We start from the raw sequence: 13,257 nt of genomic DNA on the forward strand, positions 1-13,257 counted from the left end.
CCTCTCTCTTCTTTTTATTTATTTTTCGTATTTACCTTGGATTTCATATTATTTTACTATTTAATTTAGCTTTAAATATTAATCATGTTATATATGTAATATTGTTATCACTATTATTTTTATATATTGTTATTATTATATTATATTTAGCTATATATATATATATTTTCTTTATGTTCCGTTTCTTACTATTATATGCATATATATCTATTATTATATTTATTATTAATATTGTTAGCATTAGTACTTTTACTTAATATGTATGTAGATATACATGTACATATTAATAGTTTTTATCATATGTGTATATTGTATATATTATATTTATATTATATATATATTCTTAATGTTATTAGTTGTATACTTCTTGTATATTTCCATTTATATATTTTATATTGTCTCATGTACATACTCGAAATACTATTATATATATACGTATTTTTAATACCATATTGAGTATATATTATTGTATTTATTTTTATTCGATTATACTTATTATTAATGTTAGTACATATATTTCACCATAAGTGTATATATACCTTTTGTGTATATAATATTATTTTCAGTATATTTAATTATTATTCTAAAAAGGGTTATAATATGTACATATTTATGAAGTATGATTAATAGTATTATTTTAAACATCATTGTTATTTTTAATATATATATTATGTACACTTTTTATTTCTATTTTATTTTTTATTTGTCAATATTAATTATTATTATTCTAATATTTTGATATTTTAATATTTTATATTATTCACATCACTATTCGCATTTTTACAATAATATTCTTAGATTTTTTTACTATCATTTTAGAAGCTTTTTACATTTTAATTTTAAGAATAAGGCAATGTACCGATTTTAACATTAAGTCATTGATTTCATCGCTATGTTGGGTGAAGTTAATCGGCTCGTGTTAAAAGCAGGATATCCTTCTAAAAACCAAAACTTACAACTTCTCATTTCCTTCAATCGGATCACACTTAAATGTCAAATTGAATTCATATTTTGAAAATTAAGACAACACGGGTTTAATAAGATACCAATTTTGGGCGTCGCGAGGTGCTAATACCTTCCTCGCGTAACCGACTCGAACCCAACTTTACTTTGGCTTTTGACGAGACCTAAATTCGCCTTCATTTTGTGCAAGAATAAGTTTTCTTTTCTGAAAAAGATGATTTATTAGGTGCCCGGTCACACCTAGAAAAAAGATCGGTGGCGACTCCTTTTTTTAATAAAATCGAAAGTCGATTTTTAAATTTTCAAATATTCGCCTCAATTAGCGACCGAAAGAGAATTTTTTACGTCGCTACATATTTAATCAAATTAGATGAACTGATTAGACCAACAAATTAGACCAAATATCGATCTGGTTTTAAAAACCTTACTTCTGGAGCTGACTTCATTAATTTCTAAGATTCATATGTTATGGAACTGTAAATCTTGGAAGGATTCCAAGTCAAGGAAATATGAAAAGCTTTTAGTAATGGCAGCTTAATATTGTTTGAGACAGAAGAGTGGGCGACTTCATTTGTTTGGAGATTTTGGTCTGGTTTTGGCAACTTCACTGACTTGGTGTTCAATGTGGCTGACTGCATCTGCATGCATAATTGTTGTTTATGACATAAGCTCGTTGAATACTCGATTTTTACACTGTTGTCGTCTCTTGGCTTCCATCCTCAATTCCGAGTTTGAAGTTTGAACACATCGGACTTTGCAATATTTATAACTCAAACTTTGCGGTTTCAACATGTGGACTTTGACCATTTTATCTTTTTTAAAATAATGTTCACACCCATCTAAATTTGGTTTTTTCATTTTCATCCTTAAACTTTTTTCTTAGTTCATATTAGTTCCAAAATTTTAGTATTTTTTTAATTTAGTTGTTAAACTTGAATTCAGTTGAGACATATTGATGTAGTACTTAAAATTTTCAAAATTTCTTTATCATTTTATATTTTTCTATATATATATATATTTATCATTTTTAGATTATATATTTTAAAATTTTTAGTTGATGACATGGCACAATATTAAAGTTCCATGTCATCACACTTTAACAAAATTCAAGTTCAAATATTAAATTGAGAAAGATTACTAAATTCCAAAACTAATTAAAAAAAAAGTAAACTATAAAAATAGCCACTTTTGTTTACCTCAGATTACATTTTAGTCACTTAGGTTTAAAATGTTATATTTTAGTCACTTACATTATTGTTTTATTATGAAGTGATCACTCTACCATTAAGCTTCGTTACCTCCTTGACGGGGGTCCTACGTTGCAGTCCAAATGGGTTTTAAATGCCAACTTAATTGTCCTACGTAACTGTTGAAATTAAATTTATTTAATTAAAAACTTATTTTTATCCTAACAATTGGACATCCAAGTTGGCATTTAAAACCTACTTAAATTGCCGCATAGGACTGCCATTAGAGAGGTAATGGAGTTTAACGATAGAGTGACCATTTCGTAACAAAACGATAACGTAAGTGACTAAAACATAATATTTCAAACATAAATGATTAAAATGTAATTAGAAGCAAATAAAAGTGACTATTTTTGTAATTTACCTTAAAAAACAAAATATTTGTATGGGAACATGATTTATATTGATAAAGTCTACAACTATCATACTTGGATAACTCATTTTGTAAATAATTATGGAAAATACTTGGAAGGTGGAAAAGAAAAAAACCCATTGGCCAAGTTGGCACCCCACTTGCTTACATGCTTTAAACAAAGTTAAAGATGGAAAATGAAACTAATATATATATGATTTTTGTATTTGAAAATCATAATCGTCTTAATTAAATTCCATTTTTAAAAACAATAAATCCCGAATTTAAATTTTAAAATAGAGAGATAGGTCTGTAAAATATGGTGCTTTCGACGTCCACTTTCGTCTTCATTTCACAAAAAAAAGGTTAGGCCTTTTCATTTATTTATTTAATTGCCCAAAAAAGAAGATGTCTAATGGGAAAAAGGAGAAGAAGAAAAACCAAACCATTCGTGCAAATTTCAGATGCAGTTGCTAGGTTGCCATCAAAGCAGTTTATTGTCTTTTCGATGTTATTTTTCTCTCATTTTTTTGTTGCCACATGTTATGTTGATTTTTGTATAACTAAATATAAAATATAAATATTCAACCAAACTCTATTTTTCTATTTTTTTCTTTAACCAGTTTATTTCTTTTCTTTTGATTCATTTTATGTGCCTTTTTTAATTTTAATTTGTAGATATAATGTGAGTTTTAACATTGTTTCTCAGAAATATTTTTGGATTAAAAAGTATTTTAAAAACTCAAAATATTTTATTTAGTAATATTTTATCTCAAAAGTATTTTCGATAAGTAATGCTAAATTGGCCATTATTTTGCACGTATTATTGTTGTCTTTACAAATTGTGATAAGCAGATGATAATATCTGTGGTCATTGAAATTCTTTCGACTTCCAACAATTTATTTTGAAAAGTAGGTTGCTCTTTATTGGCTTATTAATTTGTTTCTATTTTGAGAGTATTTTAAAATAATAAATAATTTCACGAGTCGGTTTCGATCCGTCTTGCCTTAAGGTTTATATTTATTTTTTCCATTATTTAATAAATCTTAACTTTTATAAGTTTTAGTCTTACTTATACTACATGTAATCTTGTTTCTCTCAAATTTAGTTGATGCTCATGTATGGCCCAAATTTTGCCCGGAGCCTAATAAAACCAAACCCAAATAAACATAACTCAACTACCCAATTAAAACCCAATACCAAACCCAAAACTTAGCCCAAAACACTAACCCAACCCAAAAAAAAATCAAAAAAAAAATCAAAAAAGAAAAAACCTAATCTCACCTACTCCACCACCTTTGTTGGCCACCCACCTTGGCCACCAACTCCACCACCCTTGGCCACCTAAACCACCCCCAACCACTCCACTTGTAAAATTTGGCTATAAAAGCCATTCAAGACTTTGTTTTAGGGGGTGGGTTTTTGGTTTTTTGGAGAAGGATTGTTCTTTGTTTTGGAGGAGGTTTTTTGTTTTTTGGAAAGAATGTTATTTTGTTTCTTGGAAAGGCTAGTTTTTGGAGATTAATCAAAGATCAAAGCAAAAGAGGTTTCTTTTGTCTATTCTTATCTTTAGTTCTTTGTTTGTTTATTGTTTTCCTTTAATTTTATTTTGTTTTTTTATACGAAAGTAAAAATAAAAGTAAGAAGCTTACCCATATTTTCATTACCAAAAAGTTTTTTGAGGTCCGGCATTGTGTACTGTGGCGCCGATGTGCCCGTGGGGTCCATGACTGAAACAAAGCCGGACCAACGGCGGATTTAGAAAAGAGGAGAAAGAGAGTTGAGAGCTTTGTTTTATTATTTTATTATTTTACTATTATTTATATTATTATTATTATTCCTCATGTATATATTATTATTTATATTATTATTATATTATATATGCCCTCTTCATATTTATTTATATTATTACTATCATTATTGTTACTTTTATTATTTTATTTCTAACTACTATTATTATATATATATGTATTATTGTTTGTATCATTATTATTATTATCACCTCTATTGTTATTACTTTACTTTTGTATTCTAATATATTATTAATATTACTCATATTTTATTATTTTTGCTATCACTATTACTATTATATATTAGTGTATATTTTATGTATATATATATATATATATTTATATATAGTATTGTTTTTATTACTTTAATTTAATATTTTTATTATATTTGCTTTTTGTATTTCTATATTTATTATTATTATATAGTAGTGTGTATTTCTATTATATACATATATATATATATATATATATATATATATATATATATATATATTATATATAGTATTATTGTTTACTTTACTTTAATATTATTCTTATTATCATTATATCCAACCCAATAATAATTCTTTCATAAAGTAATATTCCGTATTTGGTAATTCGAGACAATCGTGCCTAACTTATTGGGTTTGATTTTTCTCCTTTAACCTAAATAACGGAATACTCTTTTAAATCGCGACATGAGTTTTGAAAAATATTTATTCTCGAAGATACGAGGTGTTGTGCCTAACTTCTGGGTATGGCATTTTGTTACCTCGAAATAAGATTTTTGCAAGTAAAGGCAATATTCGGTGTTTGGGAATTGAGGAAGCGTGCCTAACTACTGGGTTTCGATTTTCCTCGTTCACCTTAACTAACTGAATAACCTTTTGAAATACACAATTTTTATATAAAAGGCAAGCTCGTTCTCGAAAATTCAAGATGTCGTGTCCTAACTTACGGATGTGACATTTTATATTGTGAGACGAGAAGGTCCTTAACATTTGAGCATTTTCTTTACAAAGAGGGATCGTATTTTAAATTCTTTCAAGTTTTCAAATTTTCGACACTAAGACACTAACTAATCAACTAGGTACCAATTTTGGGCGTATCGAGGGTGCTAATCCTTCCTAAATGCGTAACCGACTCTCGAACTCATTTTCGATTTTCGTAGACCAAAATTATCGTTTTAGTAAATCTTAACTTTTATTAAAATGATTAACTTAAGGTGATCCGATCACACCTAAAAAGATTGGTGGCGACTCTGTTTTCATTTTTTTCTTCTCCAAGTCGATACCGTTTTTTCAAAAATGGTTCTGACGACTTGGCGACTCCTTTGGGGAGTTTTATAAGAGAGTCAAGCCACAAGTTGATTAACTTTTGTCTTTTTCAAAATTGAGAATTTGGTTTTGATATCGATCACTTTATTGCGTTTCACTGTTTTTCGTCTTGTTTTCATCATTTTATTCCTATTTTCTTTAATTGTTTCAAGTTTTTATGCATATATCTTCTCGCATTGCATTGCATGACCGTTATGGTCACACCCTTAAGTGGGAGTGAGAAACTACGCCTTTGTGAGGTTTTCACCTCCGTGCAGGATAGTGGATCACTTTCGGAATACATCCGTACCTATGGTTTCGTGAGATTTTCATCTCCGTGTAGCCATAGGGAAATGTATTCTCCTGAATTGAACTCGATTCAAATGAGCCTATAATGGGTGAGGATCGAGGAATCTGTTGGTTCAGTACCCTTACTCTAGAACCAAACCACATAGAGAGACCTAGAGCCCACCCTAGGTAGAGCCACTCCGAACCCCTAGTGGTCATCCAATTGCTTTATTTGTTATTTATTTATCCTGCACTAACGTGTTTTATTTTTGTTTTGTTTATAATTGCATTACATTACATCATCCTAGGAAGGAGGTGTTGATTCATATTTGATTGCTAAATAGAACAGTTTGTCATAAGAAAGCGAATTTTTGATAAAGTAGATTATAATACGGTTGTCTAAATATGATCCAAGTGAACACATGAAAGAAGGCGATAGCTCGTGAAGAAATACAAGACTTCGCTTCATTGCACGAAGATGTAAACCGACAAAGATTATTCGAGAGCCGTCACATCTTGACCTTCTTAAAGGAGCTGACAAGTATCACAGTAATAAGTGAGCAACGAGTCGCAGCCTGGATCGAGCAAAAAAGGAGTTAATATAGACATCTCTTGGAGAATTCGTCAGACTCGACCACAAGATCCGGATATGAAGAGGAAGATAGGTGTCTTCACTTGGAATACAAGAGAAAAGCCATATATGTAGTCCGTTTTATGTAAAAGAATTTGCTTTCTAGAAAAGTTGTTCTAATGAAATTAAATTTAGAATCAATGCCTTCCTTTTTTTTTGCGTTCATGCATTTGCATTACATTACATCAAAGAAAAGAATGTGTTGATTCGAAATTCAATTCCTAAATAGAATAGTTTGTCATAAGGAAACGAATTTCTTGATAAAGTAGATTATAGTGCGATCGCCTGAATATAGTCCAAGTAAACACGATGAGAGAAAGCTGGTAGTTCACGGAGGAATACATGATGTAATTGCCAGAGATTCAAGCCAACAAAGGCATGACGAGAGAAAGTTGGAAGTCTACGAAGGAATACATGACTTGATTTAATTGCCAACAAAGATTATTCAAGAGCCGGCACTTTTGATGAGTATCATGGAGATAAGTGAGCAAGAGATCGAGGCTCAGATTAAGCAGCAAGGAACTAGTAAAGGCATCTTTTAGAGAATTTATAGGATTCGACCATGAAGAAAAGATCAGCGTTTACTTGGGATATGAAGGGCAATACCGCATACGTAATATATTTTCATGTAAAGAAATATGTTTTCTAGAAAAGTTATTCTAATGGAATTGAATTCAAGATCAACATCTTCCTTTCTTTTGCATTCATTCCATACATTTGCATTACATTGCAACATTTGCATTAAACTTTCACTAAAGAACCCTGATTAAACAAAATTATTTCAGTTAATCTGGAAACCAACGAGAATCAAGCAACTGAACACAGCCACTATACCCGCCGTAAAACCAAAGCAATGGACCAGAGATTAGAAAGGATAGAACAAATGCAAAGGGAGATGTAAGAACAATTATAAGAGCAGATGCAAGAGCAACTGGCTAAGATACAGCAAGATATGAGGGACCATATGTTAGAGTCCCAGAAAAGCATGATGGATCAATTAACTCGTCTATTGGCTGGCGGATTAGAAAAGGGGAAAAGCCCTTTGATCAATGCGGGAGAAGATAATGAAGATCCTACCTACCCTCCGGGTTTTACCCCACCTCATGTGCCCCTGCAAACCGAGGCACATCCTAGAAGGCCATCTGTCACAGTGAGGCCTCAACATGGGCCGATGGATCTGGAATCCCATAAATTTCCCATCCGGGTTGGGAAATAATTTGGGTGATAGCTCGGTCAACCCTATTACTCTGATCTGGATTTAATAGAGAAGGAAAAATGGCCATGAATCCTCGAAACAATTGGAAGATTGTTGCGGTGGTTAGAGGAGAAGTTTAGGGTTTTAGAAAGGCGGCAATCATCGGGGATCGATGCCAAAGACTTAAGTTTGGTTCAGATTTGGTGCTTCCTTATAAATTTAAGATGCCAAAGTTTGAAAAGTACAACGGGACTACTTGCCCGAGGCGCACATAACAATGTTTTGTAGAAGGATGGTGGCTATGTGAACAACGATCAACTATTGATCCATTGTTTCGAGACGACCTAATGGGAGCAATGGCTAGGTGGTACAATCGGTTGAGCCGTGCAAAGATCGGTTCATGGAGAGATCTTGCACGAGCTTTCATGCAACAATATAACCATGTGGTGATATGGCGCGGATAGGATCACACTACAAAACATGGAAAAAAGCCGAGTGAAAGTTTGAGCGGTATGCACAACGGTGGAGGAAATAGCGATGCAAGTCCAACCACCTCTTTTGGAGAAGAAACGACCATGCTCTTCATTAATACTTTGAAGGCCCCATTCATCACCCATATGATTGGGAATACTACCAAAAGTTTTTCGATATGGTAATGGCGGTGAGATGATTGAGAATGCCATAAGAGGTGGCAAAATTGAAGTTGGAGAAACTACCAAGAGGTCGGTTCAAAGAAAAGGAGAATGAAGTGAACAGTATGAGCTCATACAATAGAGATCACTCAAGGTCAATAAGCGTAATCAACCAAAGGTGACTACGAGGGGCAACAAGGTTCGACAAAGCAGAATCAAGTGTAAGGCAAAATTTTGAAAACTCCAATTTCGCCAATCTCAATGTCATATAAGGAGTTATATCAAAGTTTATTTGATTCACACGTGGTGTCCCCATATTATATAAAGCCGTTGCAACCCCATACCCCAAATGGTATGATTCAAGCGCTCAATGTGATTATCATGCGGGAGTATCGGGGCATTCAATAGAAAAGCTATCGCCTTCAAGAAGGCGGTTGAAAGACTCCTCGAGATGGGGATTGTGAAGTTTGATGATACCCCGGTACAAAGAGTCCGTTACCAAATCACGATGATAAGAGCAAATGATTAAAGGACTCTGTCAAAGATAGAAAAATAAGAAGAGGATTAGTAGCATCGGATCCGAGTAAAGAAACTTGTGAGGCATTCGTCGCTACAAACACGGAAATGTTTTGAATGATTAGTCGTAGAGGAACCTCTTGTAGTTTTTAGAGCTAATCTAGAGTAATATTCAAAACACGCTTGTTGCTTTAAGCACGGAAGCAATTAAACCCTTTTGTGAAATAAGCTTGTATCCTAAGTCTTTATTTCAATAAAATGCATCTTTTTGAGCAAATATTCTTTGATTTCATCTCATACGGTACAAATAATTGTTCTTAGATTCTTTTGTTCTTTGGAATTTATTTCAAATATTCATTTATTCTTCATTCATGATCATACCATACAAATAATCATCCTTAGAATCATGTATTTCTTTGGAATCTGCCTTCAGCGGGTCCCCAGATATCAATGATGTGAGTAACGATGTCATTGACTCCGAGTCTCCTTTTGAGCGAAATATGGGCCTAAAGGGATCTCAACACTCTGAAGATGATAGAGATGTAGACTACTCTCTAATTTGTTAAGGATGGTAGAGTAAGATGAAAACAGATCCTCTCTTACAAAAAGACAGTAGACAGTAGGCCTAGGACAAGAGAAAAAGGCAAACATCAGAGTCTGCATTACCACAAAGGCAAAGCGAGACGTCATTGAGTCACTTTCTAGAATTTAAAGATTTTTTGCATGATCATATCAAGATACGCCTGGCTACTAAGACAGGAGGATGTTGCAGGGTTTTGAATGACATATGCTAATGGTTTTACGATGGCCAGGCTAATCATGAGATTTGGGTTCTGCTGGCCCACCATAGAAAGTGATTGCATCGGTATCTTGTAAATGCCAAATTTATAGAGAAAATTCATGTGCCCTTCATGTGGGGCATGGAGGTTATGGGCGATCTCTTTGAAAGCTTCTAACCAATACCGATTCGCCTTTGGGGTCATCGTTTACCCCGAGAAAAGGATAAAAGTTGTTTCATATGCCAATGTCACTAGGTCGACAGTCATCAAATTTCAAAAAAAGGGGTGCCAATAAAGAGTGCCAGAAAATCATGTCTAACACAACTGTACAATGTTAAAAGGTCACAGTCTGTTTAAAGATTAGGAGTTATATGGCAAAGGCAAAGGCAAAGGCAAAAGTAAAGGAAAAAAAAAACACAAAAACACAAAAAAAACAAAAAAATTCTAAAAAAAAAGAAGCGGAAAAAAGAGAGGCCAAGGCGAAACCCCGTAAATGGAGCCTTGAGACTAAAATGGATTCGAGTTGAAAACCCGAAAATGGCAGCTCAAATTTGGATCAAAGAGGGGCATACATTAGTCTTGCTATGCCTGAATTAACAATGAAGAAGTATGCTACGTCTTGGGGCATCGAAAAAGTACTCGGATCCCCTAAACACATATTAAACTCGAAAGGTCCTCGAAGTTGGTACAGAAAAGCTCAGTTGCGATATCTGGGCATCTAGCTTCCATTTTGCCCATTTTGAATTTGTTATCTTTGATTCTTCTCAAGATATGTCCAAATAAATTTTCTTCTTATTGTATTGCTATCTTTGATTAAATCATTCGTTTTGAGTTGATTTCATTCTTATTGCATTTGCAATCTTTGATTAATTTATCCATTTCGAGCTATGCTCATAATCATTTCCTTCTTGTTAATTGTTTTGATCTTTTCAAGCATTTTGCATTGAAATAATGATTAATGGACTAATAACACTTTCACAAAAGAAGTTTTGCATATTACTCGGAAGTTTCTAAATAATACAAGAACACGAAGCAGGACTATTGTTTAGAACTCACCAAGCCTAAAGGTTGGAAATATTATCTCTTTGAACTCTTTATTGGTTGAACTAAAAGACGAGACATTTCATCAGTGATACAACCTCGACAAATGACGAGTAATGTCAACCTAAGTGTAAAAGAGGGTCATTCTCGAGAAAAGAATTGATACTTTGCATTCATGTACATCTGGTTATTACACCTAGGGAATAGTGTAACAGATCAAACTGATTGAAGATGATACAAATACTATGCCTTTGAGTTGTAGCGGAATGGATGGAAGAAACCAAATGTTATTCCTCTGAAATTGCAGTAGGAGGCACAAACTTTATGTCCTAAAAGGTACAGTGGAAGGGACTCTAAAATTACAGTGGGGCAAGCTTTCCGAGCAAAATGTGATTGTTTCTTTGACTTTTACATCAAGAATACCAGTAGAACAAGATGCCGGTATGTCGTCGTGATAATGTCCTAATGAACAACGACGATGATACCTTAGGCCTTTTTAAAAGGGCTCATGACATTTCTACATTCATATAATAACACATCTAGTTAGGAGTATTTGATTCATTTCAATCATAGCATCCTAATTATTTGACACATTCATAACACATTTAGTTAGGAGCATTTGATTCATTTCGATCATAGCATCCTAATCATTTGACATAAGCATAGATATATGGGAACCGATTCTACGGTGATGTCCCTATAATCGGTGAATTCACAAGTCTTAACCCCTAGCGGTAGGGTAACAGTGAAGATTTACAGATCTTAACCCCAAGCGGAGGGAAGCAGATCGAAGACGAAGGTCTTAAACCCTAATCGGTAGGGTAACAGACCGAATTGCAGATCTTATCTCCCTAAGCAGTAGGGAAACAGATCGAAGGTTTCAGCATGGCATTCCTGTGCTTATAGGGAACAAGTTGAAAACAACAGATTTGGCATCCCTGTGCTTATAGGGAACAAATCGAAGATAGCAGATCTGATATTCCTGTGCTTACAGTGAAGCAGATCAAATATTTCAGCATAGCATCCCTGTGCTTATAGGGAACAAGTTGAAAACATCAGATTTGGCATCCCTGTGCTTATAGGGAACAAATCGAAGATAGCGATCGACATTCTGTGCTTACGATGAAGCGGATCAAAGATTTCAACATGGCATCCACGTGCTTATAGGGAACAAGTTGAAAACAGCAGATTTGGCATCCACGTGCTTATAGGGAACAGATCGAAGATAGCAGATCGACATTCTGTGCTTACGATGAAGCGGATCGAAGATTTCAACATGGCATCCTTGTGCTTATAGGAACAAGTTGAAAACATCAGATTTGGCATCCCTGTGCTTATAGGGAATAAATCGAAGATAGCAGATCTGACATTCCTGTGCTTACACTGAAGCAGATCAAAGATTTCATCATGGCATCCCTGTGCTTATAGGGAACAAGTTGAAAACATCAGAATTGACATCCTTATGCTTACAAGGAACAAATCGAATCATAGTTGATTTGGCTTTCGGCGTACGTTAAAGCAAATCTAAGATGATTTGGCATCTCTGTATTGTCGGGATCAAATCGAAGAAATAAATCGACATTCTGCTTACGATGAAGCGGATCGAAGATTTCGACATGGCATCCTGTGTTTATAAGGAGCAAGTTGAAGGCAATGATTTGGCATCCCTGTGTTTATGGGGAACAGATCGAAGAAGCGGATCAAGAACTCAAGACTCGGCGAGCTCGGGCAAAATTGGTCCTTTATAGTCTTTGCTCGTTCTTGTTACACAACAACAAGCAAAGAGGCGATTATATGGCCCAAATTTTGCGGGGCCCAATAAAACCAAACCCAAATAAACATAACTCAACTACCCAATTAAAACCCAATACCAAACCCAAAACTTAGCCCAAAACACTAACCCAACCCAAAAAAAAAAATCAAAAAAAAAATCAAAAAAGAAAAAACCTAATCTCACCTACTCCACCACCTTTGTTGGCCACCCACCTTGGCCACCAACTCCACCACCCTTGGCCACCTAAACCACCCTAACCACTCCACTTGTAAAATTTGGCTATAAAAGCCATTCAAGACTTTGTTTTAGGGGGTGGGTTTTTGGTTTTTTGGAGAAGGATTGTTCTTTGTTTTGGAGGAGGTTTTTTTGTTTTTTTGGAAAGAAGGTTATTTTTGTTTCTTAGAAAGGCTAGTTTTTGGAGATTAATCAAAGATCAAAGCAAAAGAGGTTTCTTTTGTCTATTCTTATCTTTAGTTCTTTGTTTGTTTATTGTTTTCCTTTAATTTTATTTTGTTTTTTTTATACGAAAGTAAAAATAAAAGTAAAAGCTTACCCATATTTTCATTACCAAAAAGTTTTTTTTGAGGTCAGCGCAGTGTCATGGTGGCGCCGATGTGACCGTGGGGTCCATGATCGAAGCAAAGCGGACCAACGGCGGATTTAGAAAAGAGGAGAAAGAGAGTTGAGAGCTTTGTTTTATTATTTTATTATTTTTACTATTATTTATATTATTATTATTATTCCTCATGTATA

Source organism: Gossypium arboreum, chromosome 3, assembly GCF_025698485.1.
Source record: "Gossypium arboreum isolate Shixiya-1 chromosome 3, ASM2569848v2, whole genome shotgun sequence".
NCBI lineage: Eukaryota > Viridiplantae > Streptophyta > Magnoliopsida > Malvales > Malvaceae > Gossypium > Gossypium arboreum.